The following is an 18,461-nucleotide window of genomic DNA, read 5'->3' as shown; positions in this document are numbered from 1 at the left end:
GCATATGGACACTGTAGACGACGGCACAGAATGTAGATGAAATACCGAGAATGACTGCAAATAAGTGACGTCATTTTTCGGGTAGGTTGTGCCACGTGTTTGTTCTGCGATCACCTACTTAGTTGCGTTTGCGCTAGTAGTCCAAGTCCACTTTTTCTATTCACACTTGTTCGCTTCTTTTACAATTCTTAAATAAAGTCACGCAACGATGATGATAAATGAAAACGAATGCATTTAGTTAATAGATTACAAATACAAAACAAATGCAAACAAAACAAATAAACAAACAAAAAAACGAGGGAGGAGAAAAAAAAAAAAAAAGAAGGAATCATTATTCAAAAACTCAAAAGAAGTCAAATCATTTTACGGAGTACAAATTCCAATTTAATGATTGATTTTTAGGGGCGAGGACTCGCTTTTATTGTTAAATCAAAAATTTAATTGAAATAATTATATATGCTCGGCGTTGCCCGGGTGGAAGATATCGGGAAAAATAAGTCAATATAAATACTGGTTTTTAGTTCTATCTTTTTTTTTTATTATTTTATTTCTATAAATATCCGATTGTTGTAGTTGTTGTTGTTGTTAATAATAATAATTCAATGTATGCTCATCAAAGTTAAGTAAAGAAACAGACACACGCGATATATCTCTGAGTTGTATTAAATTAAGATCAAATATTTAATTATTTCTTCAATTATTTCCGCTCTCAATATGTAATTAATTTCGAAATCATCAATATATTTTGTAAACGAATCTTTAGTTAATGTTATATGCTCGCGCAAACAAAATCCTCTCCATTTTTCTCAAATCATTATTTTTTAACAATAAATAAATAAATAAATAAATTAAAGAATGTATTTACAGTCATCGTATACTTATTTAAGATATTTTAAGGTTTTAATTAGTCTAATTGAATTTTAGATTTAAGGGACAATTAATTTCATTCTTGTTTAAATTCATTTAAGTGAGATTGACTTGACAATCCATTAAACCTAAAATTAATTTAAGTAACAGTGAAAATAACCTAAAATTAATTTAAAGAAATATATTTAAAATTTTCTTCTTTTGTATTGCCACTCAGACTTAGGGTTAATGTGTTGCGATTAATAAACGGCATTTTTTTTTTTTCGGTAAAAAAGTTGTCATATGCTTATTCTGATATTCTCATTCTTGCTTGTTTTCGAAATAAAATATAACTAAAGTTTTAAAATAAAATATGTTCGCATCGTGATTATAGATTTTTGCCACAATTAAAATGATAAAATCTTATTAAAAAATAAGTATGGAATTAATTAAATATTCCAGCGAGGCGACAGGCGTTTCGTTAATTTTTATAGTAATTTTTGATTCATCAAGAATGCTAATTTTACAAAAGCTTTTAGGGATCTTTAAAAGTAAATGTTTTAAATAGTGAATTAAACCGTATATATATATATGAGAAAACGGTTTACCTCGGGTAAGAATTGAACCCGAGACTTTTGGATTCAAAGATGAAGGGATTTCAAGACAGCCTCGTTTTCGAATCGACATTTTATGATTTATGCACGGCACTTTTTTTCTTTCTTCTTTTATCACTGTTTAGGTCTGTTCTCTCTGGAACCAAGAAACACTGCCACCTATGTGTTGCTCTTTCTTGCTATTCCCTCCTGCGACCCTGCATTTACCATTATTCCTTAGAATCAGACTCGATCGTCTGTCTTTTCGAAATTAACTCACAACATCAACGCAGAATAAACGCTAAAAGAAACCATTGAAATTCATTTAATATTTGGTTCCTACTACGTAACTTAATTAATTAAAACTATCATTATTTAAAAAATAATAATTTAACGTGATCCTTACGTTGTATTTTATGCTCACCCAAACAAAATTAAAAGAAAATAAATAATCTGGTCAACACGGAATTTTAATAAAATATTACAACCGCTTGACCGCTCTACTATTATTATAACTATTTATAAAAGAAAATGTTTTCTTTTAAAGCCTTACAATAAATATCATAGAGAAATAAAAAAAAAAGCCGAACAGACAATAATAGTAACAATAAATTAAGAAAAACAAAACATTTTTGCGCTAACATCTACAAGAAAATTATTTTCTTTTTAGAAGAGTTCCGTCTGCGTGACATAAGAGTTAACAAAGATCCTCCTCATGTCAAGAATGGCTTTCTAAATTCGCTTGAGCATGTTAAACTGCACAAGTGCTAGCATTTTATAGTAGTTATATTATTTTAGTACAATGTCAATTCAATGTAATACCGAAGTACGACTATTCGTACTACATGTATCAGTAGTAGTAGTAGTAGTAGAAAAGCCGTATCGAGTAGAAATCATTAAATCCTAAATTATATCCATCCGAGTAAATTAATCGATTTAAAGAAGTAACTTTATTTTGTTCGTTTAAGAGAAGGATCTTTTGCAAGAAAACAATAATTATCTCTTTTAGTGTAAAAAATACAAAAAACAAAAACAGGCGCCACCAATAAGTATTTCCTTCATTTTTCTACTAGTTGTTCTAGATGACTATAGTACTCCTACTTAGTGCCACATATGAGTACTGTTACCATTTCAGCTCCGTCAATTTGCGACATGACAAGTGATGTAGGCTGAGGAATTATATTTGTACCACTAAAAAAGAGCAAATAACGCAATGATGTTTTTCTAAAACAAACAAACAAACAAAAAAAAACATTAACTTGTTTAAAAAAAAAAAAGAAAAAAAGATAAATCCCTTTTTTTTTATTTTTGGAGTGGAGAAGAAATGATTCCAAATTGTTGAATAATAGAATCAGAATAATAAATAATAACAATCTTCACATTGTTATTTAGTTTTAAATTAAAAGAATAAAAAAAACCTTTTCCCTAAAATCGGGAATAAAAATTCTGAAACACTTCGATATATATATAGATATATATATATATAGATTAAAAAAAGATCATGAAAAGGAAGAAACGGCTGATAAGTGTGATATAAAAAAAAATAAAATAAGGAAATATAATTATTATTATTAATAACTGTTCGTTTTGTGGTTGCGTATAATACACAATTAATGACGAAGGGAGGAATCACCACTAAAAGGATAAAAAGGTTTTGCCTAAAAACAAGAAAGAAAAAGAAAAAGGATCGTCTGTGAATATTTATAGTATTTTTTATTTATTTAATATCTCTGTCATTCAATGTTGCGTCTCTTTCTTTGGAGACTTGGGATTTACCAATATGAAGAAGAACCGTCTTCAGTGAAGAAGAACCGACAATTCATTGATGAAGCTGGCTACCATACACAGTGGTGGTTGGAAAGAAGGAATACTGAAGAAGAATAACAAGAAAAAAAATTGGTATTACTGCTTTATTCCGAAGAGTAAGTAAAAGAAAAAGAAAATATCTGGCAATGATGAGAAAGAGAGAAAGGGAAGAAAGTGAGAATGAAACGGATGAATAATATTTTTCCCCTTGTTGATCAGAGTTAAAATGTATTCTAATATTTCTTGTAAATGGAAAAATCTTTTATTTTTCTTCCTTCCCTCCAAATTTTTTAAATTAGAAAGAAAAAAAAAACAAAACAAAAACAAACAAACAAAAAAAAAAAACACAACAAAACAAAAACAAACTTATTTTCAATCTACCCGGCTTTACTCGAAAATATTTCACTTTCATTTTTAAATCAGATTTTGGTGCTTCTACAGAATTTGAACCGAACTAAACCGATTTTTGCCGACTAACTTAGAGTTAAAAAAAAAGTTCAGTTTACAAAATTCTGCAGAATCACCATTATTAAAAAAATATATATTTTGACAATTATAATTATAACGACATCGTTTGTTTACCGATTTGGACCACTTCCACTTTAAGGTAAAAACAATTAAAACTTGCTAAAATTATTGAATGCAAATGTTTTTTTTTTTTTTTTTTTTTTTTCTAAAACTTTCAATTTTTAATGCACAGGATTAAGAATTTTAAAGCCAATTTGAATATTTTTTATTCGACAGTTTAAAGGCTTTAAAAATAGGTAACTTGTTTACGAAAAAAATCGAAATGTATTCTGGCAGATTTAAATAAAATGTTTAAAATCTGATTTAAAAAGTTTTAGTACTTACTTTGCAATAAAAATGCAAGTCAAGTAGAACCAAGAAATACACACATATGCAGTGATGCACGTTGCACGCCAGAAGTTGTGACAGATTGCCCCCCCCCCCCATCATTCATTTTTAAGCGTAAAAAAAGAAAAGTTGAAAGTATGTGTGGAGAATAGATTTTAAGATCTTGTAAGATGTCCTATCGATTTTATTGCAAAACTGATTCAATGATTTTTCGAAAGCTGTAAATATTTTCTTACAAAAAATAATGACAAGAAATTACAAAGTGTGGCGGTAGTGGGTGGTGGGCGAGATAAAAACTGAAATTAAAAACTCCCGGGCAACTTCGGATGGATACAGTGAGTAGAGGAATATTCGCAAGATTTCAGAATATCTTCATCCTCACTCACTACAGGTTTTAAAAGATGTTCTCTTTAAACCCTTTCATGCAACACAGTAGAATCTCGAGTTACCATTTCTAGTTTTTATTATTAAAATCATTTTAGCATTTGTACGGAGTAAGAACGAAATCGAAATATTTAATTTAAATTAAAACCAATCGTATATATTTAATTGTCATGTCGCAATTAGTAAAATATTCAAAAATTACAAAAGAAAAAAAATTGAAAAAGAACATTAATTTATGAACATCTTCGAAAAAATTTCAAATTATTTTTTAAATAATAAACAGACGAGTTTGTATGATAACAGGGGAGGTAACTGCAGTCTGTCTTGTTACAATTCCAAAATAATAATGGCGCATCAATGGACAGTGAAACTGTGAAAGTACATGTTTTGGTGGACCTGAACGAGCTTCCCCTCTCCCCTGCCGTAAAATTATCATCAATAACAGATATAACTTATGTTTTGCTCCAAACATGCACCATTTTTTTTTGTTTGCATTTCGATTAAAATAAAACGTGATTATTTCTACTTTTTGTTTTGATGTTTGTTTACGCATATTGAATTGTAATCACTCCATAAAATTGTTACCACTTACTTCGTGTGCTTCTCGCTTGCACATTCTTAATTTTTTATTGATCAATTATTTATTGAAAACAAAAGAAAAAATGCAATATAAAACGTATTTTAAATAATCTTATATTAAAAATGTTTCTGCACTTATTGTACCGTGCTATTTTGTAAAATAGTATTTTAAAATTAAATACAAGTTTAACGATCTTTTTTTCTTTTTTTTAATTAAATTGTTGGGCGAAAGTGCAAAATAGTTACAAAACACTCTCCCCTCCCCATATTAAGAATGGCTTTCTAAATATTTCAGCACGGTACAATAAGTGCACAAATACTAAAAAAATAATTTAATTTCGTTTTCTTCGTAAACACGTCAACCATTTTTTAAACCTTTTGTTAATGAACAAATATAAAAGTATGAATTACTTTGTGACCATTCGAAATTTAAAAGGCGGGCCTATTCGAAAGTATTTAAACTGTTGAATAGAAAATCAGGTACTAGTGCACTTATTGATCCGTGCTGAAATAATAACGTTATTATTTAAAAAGCCATTCTTAACATGGGGAGGGGGAGGGTGTTTTGTACCTATTCTATACTTTAACCTTACAATTGAATAATAATAATAATAATAATAATAATAATAAAACATAAAACTTTAAACTTGGAAATACGATTTAAAAAATAGCGCAGCAGCGGATAAATGCACTAGCACCGAAAATCATTTGCGGCTTTTAAATTATTAACAAATCCTCACGATGGAAGTTTTGGAAGCTACTTACATAGAATAATTTTAGAAAGATTAACAAAGTTAGTTATAGTTTTATTACAGTTTGTTTAATTATTGGCGCACGCACGTATGGAAGCGAAGCGGTACTGCTGAGTGCTGAAATAATGTTATTTAGAAAGCCATTCTTAACATGGGGAGGGGATGGTGTTTTGTACCTATCCTGTACTTTAACCTTGCAGTTTAATAAAAAGCAGATAATAAAACTTTAGTTAAACTTGAAAATACTATTTAAAAAATAGCGCGGATCAATAAGTGCACCTACAAGTCGAGGCAGCTACCTTATTTTTTTTATTTCCGTCGTTTTTTTTTTTTTTTTTTTAAATTTTTTTCAGCGGATTATTATCGAATAGTCACTAATCTACCAGATTATCCAAAAATACACAAAAATTAATATTCAAAAGTTTTTTTGGGTTTGTATTACTGTGCAGATAGATTCGAAAAAGTTGTCAAAAAACAAATATATAACAAATAAGTGTTATCAAAGGCAAGATAAGTTACTTTTCTACCAAACTGGATATATTTTTCGTTTTTTTATTCAATGTAACATGTTTATTCAGCTCGAAAACCATACAGTGTTTACCGATGTATTGGAAAATTCAAAATGGCGTCTGACTCTCTCGTTAACACGGTAAGTTTGGGAAAAGGTGCTATAAATATAAAACTAGACAAAATACTGTTGGAAACTCGCTCAATATATGTTACCGTGACATAGGTTGACATATATTCGGTGGAATTTTAATAGTAGTTTGTCTAGTTTATTATTTATAACACCTTTTCCCAAACTTACCGTGTTAAAAAGAGAGTCTGGCGCCATTTTGAATTTTCCAATACATCGATAAACACTATGTTTTGGGGGCTGAATATACATGTTACATTGACTAAAAACACGAAAAATATATCCAGTTTGGTAGAAAAGTAACTTATCTTGCCTTTGATAACATTTATTTGTTATATATTTGTTTTTTTTGACAACTTTTTCGAATCTATGTGTACAGTAATAAAACCCCCTTTTTTTTCAGCTAAATTCGCGATATTTGTCCGACAAAGTCGATGCTTCAAAAATGGGGGATCGATTTACTAGAACATTGTATTAGAAACGAAGCATTCCTTAAAAATGTTTAATATTTTGTATTTTTTTTTTTTTTTTTTGATAATCTGGTAGATTAGTCAATCGTCACTATTCGATAAATAACCCGTTGAATAAAATGGAAAAAAAAAGAAAGAAAAATAAATGAATAAAAATACAGGGGGGGGGGGCGCGCTTCCAATAATGAATTCATTACCAAACGATAGGGTAATAATTAAATTTAATTTTTTTAAATCCTATTAGAAAAAACAACAAAAAAAACAAAAAACAAAACAAAATGTAGCGCGAAACAAAAATGAAAGTAAAAATTCCCGGGGAGCAATGAGTTGGAACAGCTAGTTTTGAATATGGTTGTATTTTTTTTTTTTTTTTTACTTGTACACCTACACCGGCACCCCCCACCACTTTTTTTTTTTTTTAAACAATAAACACATTTACTTTTATTTAGAAATTCAGTAATATATTATTGCTGTTATTGTTTTTTGACGTTGGCATACATAGAATTAAACTTGTAAAAAGAAAACACAGGAAAACACCTAAAAAAAACTGGATGTTATGAAGAATACGGACCGTGCTGAAATAATAATGTTATTATCATTCTTAATATGGGGAGGGTGAGGTTTCACGTAACAGTTTAATAAACAAAAGATGCTGTATAATTGAATTCAGCTTGAAAAACATGGTCCGTATTCTGCATAAGTACAATAAATAAATATAATAACAGTAACAAAACGACAATTCCTTCCGTGACCATTTGTCTTTTACAAATCCAAATATTTGTAAATCTGTTTACATGACAACCATGATTTTATCTTGTTTTGTTTATTTCACTAAAAAAATGTTAATGGATTTTTATAATCGTATTTGAAATAAATTTGTATTACTATTTGGGTTGTGTACGTATTCAGCGTCGCAAGTTCTTTTAACGAAATACTCAATTATTACGTTTGCAATTTGATGTAACACATATTCCCGAAAATTCAGTTTAATTCGAGTTTTGTTTTAAATATAGAACTTCGTATTTTTTATTTTTAGCAAGTTTTGAATTTGTATCTGTCTGCCTTCCCCGTATCTGTGACTTAAGAGTCCTTTATTTTTAATAATCAAAGTTAGCCCAAGAAAATTAGTTCTCTAAAAAATAAGGAATGATGTATAATATTAAATTGCATAACTGTTATGACATTTTCAATGTAATTTTAAAAGTTAAAATCAAATAATCGTCTCCAACATACTGTGTTTTTAAAGAGAATTTGGGACGCTGAAAACGTACACGATTCAAATATTTGTTTCTTTCATGCGTGCGCGTGAGTGCACTTTTGATCAATAAGTGGGGGATCGATTTAATGTAGTTTGATTATTTATAACCAAACCCTAACTTCATGTCCATCTTGTGTTGTGCGTGTTTTTCTTTATATATATATATATATATTTTATATAATGATGATGACATAGACTTATCTTCTCATAATTAATTCACTTTCATGGATATCTTTTTTTTTTTTTTTTTCCAAAAAATTCCTTTCGATTTGTCGAAATGTCTTAAAGATAGATTTGTTTTCGAAATGCGATCGCTACTTTAATTTAAATTTATTTGTGGAGGAAAATTAAAACGTGAATAATCAGTTTTCAGTATTTTTTTTTTTGAGGGGGGTGGGGAGTAAGAAGTATACACATTTTATCTTAATTTTTTAGAGGTCTTGTCTCTTCATTATTTGTCAACAAATATTTTTTTATTAAATTCTTTTTAATGTTTGTAAATCAATCAATAAATAAAAATATAAAGTCAGATTTTTTGAACATCAAAAAAATAAAAATAAAAATAAAATTATAGACCGATTTATTTATATTTTTAATCTTAATGATTCCATCTATTTGTTTGGATTATTTGGACTAATATTTACGTTATTGTTTATATTCACAACGTTTCAGCCGATGTGATTTCCAACCTTATTTAACTTTTCCAACTTGTGAATGTTCTAGTCAAACTTGGGGAGCGGCAATGCATGGAATTTTGAGCTGAATCTTTTATTTAATCCACAGGGGTATATTGTTCTCATTCCTTCAGTCATGAGTTGTCAACCATTAGACCCTGGGTACACATGGACAATTCTAGTATGAATTTTGCGAACCTTATTAATTTTATAGTAGCAATACTACACATCTATATATGATTAAGTTTAAGGCTACTAAAATTCATACGAGAATTTCCCACATGATCCATGACGTAATGGTTAACAACTTTAGTTAACAATCGGTTCCAAGAGACAGTATGTAAAGATTTATTTTTACTACCAACATTGATAACTAAGAATAACATTAACACTTGTCCGGTCATCGCCGACAGGTGAAGAATAATCTACTTGTGGATTAAATAGTTTAGTTCGAAATTATGTTCCCAAGTTCGAAAATATGCACCTGAAGATAAGTCCGAGGTAACATTGGCTGAAACTTCGCGTGTAACAAGATGAGAATAATAGTTTAATCAATCCTCATCTAAAAAAATGCTGGTTATTGAATTTCTTGGTTTATATTTAAATATAAAATGTAAATGATTTAATATCGTGTTCTTTCATGTTTCACTGTTTCCAACTCTTCGTTTATTCCTCATAATTCAAAACTAGCTTAGTGCTAGTAGTGCTGCTGCTGCTTGCAGTCTAGTGCACGATTTTCATTTTTGTTTCGAAGGCCTAATTTTTAACCTGAAAATAAATGAAACCGGGTCTATCTCCATTTAAATATCAATCTTAAAAAAAAATCTTTTTTTTCTTTTAAACAGAAAAATGGCGAAGTAGTAAAATTGGATTTTGAATTTGAGCAATACAACGTTCTGTTTGACGCCAAAACTTAAATGAAAGCGGCGTTTGTTTTTGACCCAACCCCAAACTTTCTGTCCATTCATTTTATTTATTTTCTGTTTTTCTTCCTTTTCGAACTGTATACACTTGTAAATGGTCGACTACGACGATGCTTGTGGCATCAGTCAAGCAGTGACGACTGACCCTCTTCCTCCTCCTCCGTCTTTGAGTTTACCAAGCTCTCGTCTTGCAGGAACCAGCAGCAGTCAAAGACAGAACAGACAGTCGGAATCTAAGACTGTCAATCGAGATAAAATAATTCTTTACTTGACCTTTTTTTGACCCACTCTCTCCATGAAAATAAAAAATAAATAACCAATAATGCTCACAATTTTTCTAAGGATCCCTCCCCTAAAGAAAAAGGAAAGAACGACTTTATATTTATTTAGACTGTAAGCGTCGCCTTTCTATCAAATCAAGGCTTTCTGAAATATGAAGTCAAACTTAAACGAATAAAAGCAACAATTTGATCATCTATTTAATGTTGTGCATGGATGGATATTGAGAAGAAGAAAAAAAAACAACAAAACAAAAAGCAAAAACATGCAGATATATCATCTTACCATCTTCTGAAAGACACAATCCTTATTTTTTATGTCTATTAGCACTACCTATCCGGCGTTGTCCGGGACTTTTATTTTCATTTTTTTTTTTTTTTACTAGACCTATACCAATTTTGTTGTTGTTTATGTTTTACAAGTAATATTCCCGAATTCTTTTAAAATTTCCATTAGTCACGAATATTTTCTTTTCAATTATAAACATTAAAATCGTCAATGTGTTCATGAATAAACCGAAGTGCATTCTGGTGGATCTAATTTTGTAATTAATTTTTTAAATTATTCATAAAAAGAATTCGGTGTAAGTATTTTAATACATCTCTTGTTTCGTTAAATCATCTATTAATAACAATTACAAAAATGGGTACTTATACAGAATACGGATCGAGCTGAAATAACGTTATTTAGAAATCCATTCTTAACATAAGAAGGGGGAGCTTCTTTTTTTGTATATAGCTATTCTGTACTTTCATCCAACAATTTAATAAATAAAAGATATCGTAAAAAATCGAATTTAACTTGAAAATCAAATCTAAAAAGAAAAAAAATTATGGTCCATATTCTGCACAAAAAGTTACGCAGAGACGAGAAATGTGTGTACAGTACGCACGTGCACACACACACACACACACACACACAAGAAGTGGTCGCACAGTTTTACTAATATAGACATTATTACTAACTTACTATAACGGCCATTATTCCATTAATTTTTCTGAACAGTTTTCCAGATTTTGTATTAAATTATTTAAACGAAAATACTGACCACGAGAAAGGAAGACGACACTCATAATAATGGAGAATTTTAAGAGAAGATTCAATTAGTAGTGATATCAGCAAATCGTCTTTTTCTCTTTATTCTTCCCGCTTCTTTCATTGTGAACGAATCTGACATTATAATCTATCTCCCACACAATTATTGTCGCAGAAATCAAAACAGAAATGATTAATTCTTCGTTTGTTCCACCTGTTGTTTAGAATGTTAGATTTTGCTCTCGTTATTGAAAGGCTCTCATGGCTGACACCAAAATATCAGCATACCAGACGTACATTCTTTGAATTTTTCTATGCCCCTTCTATTGAAGTAAGTTTTTGTTTGTTTTGTTTTTCTTTCAAGATGATCGTATTTTCAAAATTAATTTCCAAAATACCTTGGGAATTTGGGAGGGTGTGTACTTAACTGGCTCCATACTATTGTAAACCTCTACAAAAAAAAAAAAAAAAATCCGTTGTTTCTTAAATCGTTTTCTTTTTTTGATTCAATATGCTAAATAAAGCAATCCTGTTTCTACTGCTAAATTCTTCATCAGGAAAATTTAGTATTTATATAGAATACAAACCGTGCTGAAGTAATGTCATCTATCAATCCATTCTTAGCAACTTCTGTAATTTTACCTAACAATTTATTAAACAGAAGATACAGTAAAAATGGAATTTAACTTGAAAATCCAAACTTATTATTTTGCATAAGTGCCAAACTTTTAAATAAGGCTAATCTTTCAACACAAAATAGTCCATTAATTTAATTTGAGAAACAATTAACTGAGCAGACATTTTGTTTCGAAAAATTTTTTAGATGAGGATTGATAATTTGTATTGTTTTATAGGATCATTTGAACTACAATTTTTAGCTTGGCTAGGTTCACAATGTTTCGTTGATGTACCCCCCCCCCCCGGCCTTCTTCAGGTGCACTTTTGAACTCTGGAACCTGTACGGAGTTTCTAACTTTTCTTTTTTTTATTTTATCAGCGGGAGCAAAGTACTCCCCCCCCACAATCTGTTAATATTATGTCGGTCTTGGTTATTAGCGCCTGTAGCATTGGCTTCAACCTTCGACCTTCTGAAGAATGTTGCTTAAAACTGATTGTTGACCAATACTGCTAACCATTAGGCCATATAGGTTCGAGGGGTTTGTATCACTGTACACATAGATTCGAAAAAGTTGTCAAAAAACAAATATATAACAAATAAATGTTATCAAAGGAAAGATAAATTACTTTTCTACCAAACTGGATATAATTTGCGTGTTTTTATTCAATTTAACATGTTTATTCAGCTCGAAAAGCATACAGTGTTTACCGATGTATTGGAAAATTCAAAATGGCAGCCGACTCTCTCTTTAACACGGTAAGTTCGGAAAAAGGTGTAATAAATAATAAACTAGACAAAATACTGTTAGAAATTCGCTCAATATATGTTACCGTGACATAACTTGACATATATTCGGTGGTTTTTTCATAGTATTTTGTCTAGTTTATTATTTATAACACCTTTTCCCGAACTTACCGTGTTAAAGAGAGAGTCGGTCGCCATTTTGAATTTTCCAATACATCGGTAAACACTGCATGTTTTTCGAGCTGAATAAACATGTTAAATTGAATAAAAGCAAGAAAATTATATCCAGTTTGGTAGAAAAGTAATTTATCTTGCCTTTGATAACATTTATTTGTTATATATTTGTTTTTGACAACTTTTTCAAATCTATGTGTACAGTTATACAAACCCAACAATTTCAATCTCTTAACAAAAAACTCTGGTTATATGATATGATCATAAAGCGCTTACAGTTGGGTATTGGTCCGGAAATCAGTGGTCAGTTTATGTTAAATTTATATGCGAAACTAAAGTTTAAAATATTTTTTCTCTCCCCCAAGTTTTTCAGTATTCACATGTAATCACCTAATGTTTGTTTATTTATTATTTATTTATTTATTTATTTTTTTGCCGGGTGGGGTGGGGGGGTCTTATCTACAAATTACTCAACTTATGATATTAAAATCAAGAAATTAGAGGGGAATTAGAGAAATTAAAATGTTGATAAAGATACTCCTTAACTAAAGATGTGTTCTGTACGTTCTGTAAACGAAAAGAATACTTGACTTAGTCAGCAGCAAACGGTGTCTAGTCAGATTCAGTTCCTGATATTAAACTTCATCTGTAATATAACTTTCGGTGAGAGTTTCAGTTTACCAAATTTAACTTATTAAATTTTTCGGTGAGAGTATAGAATAGTTAAAAAGCCGCCAATCCCCATGTTAAGAATGGCTTTCGAAATATTATTTGTGCACAGTCAGTAAACTTCAGATTATTTAGAAAGTCATTCTTAACATAGGAAGGGGGGGAGGGGGCTTTATTAACTATACTGTACTTCACCTAAAAATTTAATAAGTAAATGAATAAATTTAGTATACTGAGACTTTCGCCGGGAGTTATACGAGGAGTGTGCAATAAGTAATGCCCCTAACCCACTTCCCATAGCAGTAGAGCAACAAAACATGGCACAGGTATTAGTCTTTCTCTACATAGGAACCACCCAAAGTTATGCATTTCTCCCATCGTTTGATGCAGCTCTGGAGACTGTTTTTGTAGAACACCCCAGGTTGGTCCTCCAACCACGACGTGACTTCAGAAATCAAGGCTACATCATCTGGGAAACGCTTTCCTTTCAAAAAACAACTTCATGGCTGGAAAGAGGTGAAAGTTAGAGAGTGCAAGGTCAGGAGAGTAGGGAGGATGGGGAGGATTTCATAACCACACGCCTGTGCCTCTGATCTGGTGACATATGAGTTGTGGACCGGAGCGTTGTCCTGCAGGAGGAGAGTACCTTTGCTGATCTTGCCCCGCCTCTTGATTTTGATAGCTTCCATTAATTTCCTCAAAAGTGAAGCATAATAGGCTCGTGTAATTGTGGTACCCTTTGCCAGGAAATCTGTCATCACTACTCTGTCCTGGTCCCAGAAGACTGTGAGCATGACCTTGCCAGCGGAGGGCTGCACCCTTGTCTTCTTTGGAGGTGGTGAGTCCAAGTGCTTCCACTGCATTGACTGGGCTTTGGTCTCTGGATCATAGTGATGGACCCAGGTTTCATCCTGTGTAATCAGTCTTTTGAAAAACTTTGACTCATCTTCTTGGCACATCTCCAAATTCATCCTCAAGCACTCAACGTGTTCTCGCTTCTGGAATGGTGTGAGCAACCTGGGAATCCATCTGGCAGACACCTTATGCATATGCAAATGGTCATGAATGATAGTTTCCACAGACCCTGTACTAATCTTGACATCTTAGGCTATTTGGTGAATAGTAATGCACCAACCTTCCAAAATGGCAGCCTCAACTTGATGGACAGATGCCTCATCAATGGCAGAAGGGGAGGAGCGACCAGGTCTGGGAGCTGTTTCCACAGACTTTCGGCCATGTTTGAATTCACGATGCCAGCGTTTTACAAGGTCATATGATGGGGCTTATCACCATAAGTTTCTTTCATTTCATCAAAAGTCTCCTGTGGTGTGCGTCCTTTCAAATACAAAAACCGGATCACTGCTCGACATTCAACAGGCTTCATTTCACACCTGACTCAGTTCAAACACCTGTAAAACAGAAACCACAATTAGTTCAGAGCTGTAATTTGCCACATAGATATAAATCATTGCACGTGCAAAATTTCAGCTAGATCAGAGAACTGGAAGTGGGTCAGGGGCATTACTTATTGTACACCCCTCATATTAAGGATGAAAAGGATAAAGCTTAATATCAGGAGAGATCACATGTAGACTAAAATAATGCTACGAAACTGAGAGATTTCAAATTTAGCATGTTGATCTACACTGCTGCCACCTCCTAGTCCTGTTTTTGAACACTTCATAAACATTATTATAATGTGAATGGATTTGTTTTCCATCTTTCAAGTACATTCAGAACTTTCTGGTCAGTCTAATATTAGTACTGCCCTCTTTCCACAAAATTTCGTTGTTTTACAAAATTGAAATGTTTTCTTTGCGCCAGATATTAAGAAGATAAAAAAGGGCAAGCTGACATGAGAATACTTCCTCTTAAAATTCAACCCTGACCAAATATTCAAAATAACGTGGTATTCATAACCCAAATAAGATACCTTTGATATGGCTATACACTGGCTCATAGGAGGAATAGTGCATCTTCTAAGTGAGGTAACATCATTTAGCTGGATATTTTATCAGACTAGATGAATTATTGTCCTGAAATCCAGTAAAAAAGATAAACTATAACAGTTTAGTGATCAGTTGGTCATAGAAATATTACTATTCTTCACTGCCTTACTAACTCAGTATTTGAGAAATTGAGAACTTTTAATGAGCGCTTAAATGTCTATGAATCTAATCGAGTGTTGTTTTCATGAACATAACCTTATAACCATTGTGTAAATGGTCTTTTGGTTGACTCAAATTCTTTGCATATGTGATTGTGTGTATTGGGGAGGACATTGTTTATAACTTACAATTTAGAAATAGATTGTAACTTTTTGATAATCAAGTTGTTCTGGTAGAGGCAAATTTGCAGAAAATAACTTGATCTGAGAGCTAACTGAGCAAACTAAAATATACTGTTTTGTGGCAGCGATGAGGCAAATTTGGGCCATGCCTATCGCTCAATCCAGGTTCAGAATCATCACATCCGCAACAGTTACAGTTTCTCTGAGCTAAACACCTTCGTGAGGGGCGGCCATGTGGTACACATGTTGACATGGTTGCAGTCAGCTCTTGTAAAAAGTACAAGTGAAGGTGTGCTTCTGTACTCGTCAAACAATAGTCCCATGTTGGATCATAACAAAATGAAAAACGGGGACAAAATGTCATCACTGGTCTCTCTCAAATTGATTTAAAAGGTTTCCCTGTGAATGAGGTTATGATTCGTAGGAACTGGTGGATTCAAGATATTTGTGTTCCCTGGTGACTTGATTCGCATGGGGTTGCCAATAGATGGGAGTAATGACAGCTGATGGCAAAATTCTTGTCCTCGCATAATAAGGCGACATGGATTAGTTGACCATCCTCAATATTTGTTTACATCCAAATGTTTTGGGATTTGTGCTATTTCCATTTCTTTTAGTGAAGCCACTGTCTCAGCACCTCTGTAGATATAGCATGACAAGCGGTTGTATTTCACCTGACAAGGACATCACCATTGTGGGCAATAATCTTTTTTATATCAACTCTGTAGAACAAATTGATTTTTATCGACCAATAATGCTCAACTCTAGCAAGAATATTCATAACAGATTATCCACCCGTGAATTAGCAACCAATCAGAACTCAGAACGGATTTGGTGATATAAACATAATGGAATATTTCAGTCTTTTTATGAACCGGCCTGGTGCTACCAGATTAGGCTGTTTGAAGATACTGGATTCCTGACCTAAAATGCATCAAACATTGTTTTTTTCCTTTGCAAAATTCCAATCATGTTCTGCAAACTAAAAAACAAAAACAACTTTTCTCTAGAAAACAATCAAACTAAACGTCATAAATAAATATTTGAAGATATGAAGAGCTTCACATTACATTTAAACTTTAACAGGTTAGTACATTCAGGGAAGCAGGAAAAAGGAGAGAATTCCAAAGTCTAGCAGTCCAACTATTAGAGTAGAAGGTTTTCCCCACATCTAGGAACCTCAACGTTGAAGGAGTGGGATTTTTCTGTTTATCAGGCTAGTCAGGGGTATATACATCGAGGGGGCACAAGTGCTATGAAAATCAAAATACATTCTATTAAAGTACTTGTAAAACAGGCATAGGGATGCAACATTGCAGCGATGGGACAGAGGTTGGAGATTGATTGACAGTGCGGTACCTATTAGACTTGTGACTCTTTTGGATACTCTTTATGAGTAAGAAACTAGTGGTAAATGCACAAGCCCAGATGTGTCAACAATACTGCATCCATGAGTGAATTATGGCTTGGTAAAATAGGATACTCTCTTGTGAGAGTAATTTTTTAGTACAGTAGAGGGAGCCCATCTTCTTTGCAGTAGCAACTTCTGAAGGGTTTCTTTTTTTTTTTTTTTTTTTTTTTTGTTAGTTCAACAAATCAGACAGTTAAGCATGAACTACTTAATTCGATATTTAAAAATCTACTTATTTAATTCAATGTGCTTTAGACTGAACATGCAACATAACATTAGCTACTCATATTTTCTCTACTACTCTTTATCGACCCAGAACTGTACCCTAATCAACCAAGTCTCTGACAGCCTAGATACAACATTCTCCCTTGATACTAGCTCACAAGTACATTATGTATTTGGTGACTTCAATATCCACCACAGTAATTGGCTTGGATTCTCTACTTACACAAATGCAGCTGATAGCATAACACATAGCTTCTCTATATCTTATTCCCTATCACAAGCGGTTATGTTTCCAACACATTTTCCAAATCTGATAGGCTCATAAGAGTAGTGGTTGATGGGCAGAAATCAGAAGCCCACAGTATTAATGCTGGTGTCCCTCAAGGGTCCATCCTGGGCCCCACTCTCTTCCTGATCTACATCAATGATCTCCCAAAACACAGACTTAAATCATTCGTTGACATCTATGCTGATGACAAGACCATCTATGGCAACACATCAAAGGCTGTAAATGACAAAGTTCTCTCTGATTCTCTCTCCTCTGATCTTGAGCGTGTGGTACAATGGGGGAAGAGGTGGCTGGTTACTTTTAATGCATCTAAAACCAAGCTTCTATCTTTACATCATCAATGCTCTGATCCCCATCTGGCATCGATTGAAATGGATGGCTCTCGTCTTGTGGGGGCTCCATGTTTTGGCAAGCTTCTGGGATTGATCTTTACTCCTGATCTGAAATGGAACACGTACATCAAATCTGTTGCCAAGGTCGCTGGAAAAATGGTGGGATCCTTCTACCGCTCCAGTAGATATCTCACTGCTGATACAATTCTCTATCTATATAAAAGCCAAGTACGTCCAAGGATGGAGTACTGCTGCCATATTTGGGCATGAGCTGCCTTCGGGCCTTGATAAGTTGCGACTTTCTTGTAAAAAAAAATAAAAATCACTAAGATCAACATACCTCACTTTTAGATCTATTTCTGACCCCAGTTCCTGTAATGAATGCCCATAGCCCTCTCGGGAATGCTGATCACGCTGTGATAATGGTAGAAATCAGCCTAAATTCTCAACCCAAAACTGAAGAGCTATTTCTCAAAATGGCAAGGTATTATAAGAAGACTGACTGGGAAGCCATCAGGAATCTCATCAGAGATGCCCCATGGGGAAATATCTTTTCTCTTCCTGCTGAACAGTGTGCAAATGAGACCACTGAATGGTTCAAAACGGCAATTGAAGCA

General features: G+C 32.5%; 1 protein-coding gene across 6 annotated transcripts in view; it reads left to right on the top strand.

The window, feature by feature from the left end:
* The first annotated feature begins 1,530 nt into the window (after positions 1-1,530).
* Positions 1,531-18,461, top strand: part of LOC145279766 (regulator of G-protein signaling 17-like) — a 644,014-nt gene continuing 627,083 nt past the window's right edge. For 2 of the 6 annotated variants that reach the window (XM_080131076.1, XM_080131077.1), the window contains exon 1: positions 1,531-3,361. The gene's annotated coding sequence lies outside the window, so the exon portion shown is untranslated. Of the gene's footprint in view, positions 3,362-10,999; positions 11,423-18,461 lie in introns of those variants that run through there. The other 4 variants (XM_080131082.1, XM_080131081.1, XM_080131083.1 and 1 more) reach the window with 4 other exon arrangements.

This window comes from Euprymna scolopes, chromosome 7 (assembly GCF_053919585.1).
Source record: "Euprymna scolopes isolate OS-2025 chromosome 7, ASM5391958v1, whole genome shotgun sequence".
Classification (NCBI taxonomy): Eukaryota; Metazoa; Mollusca; class Cephalopoda; order Sepiida; family Sepiolidae; genus Euprymna; species Euprymna scolopes.
This window is presented reverse-complemented; position numbering and strand designations above follow the sequence as displayed.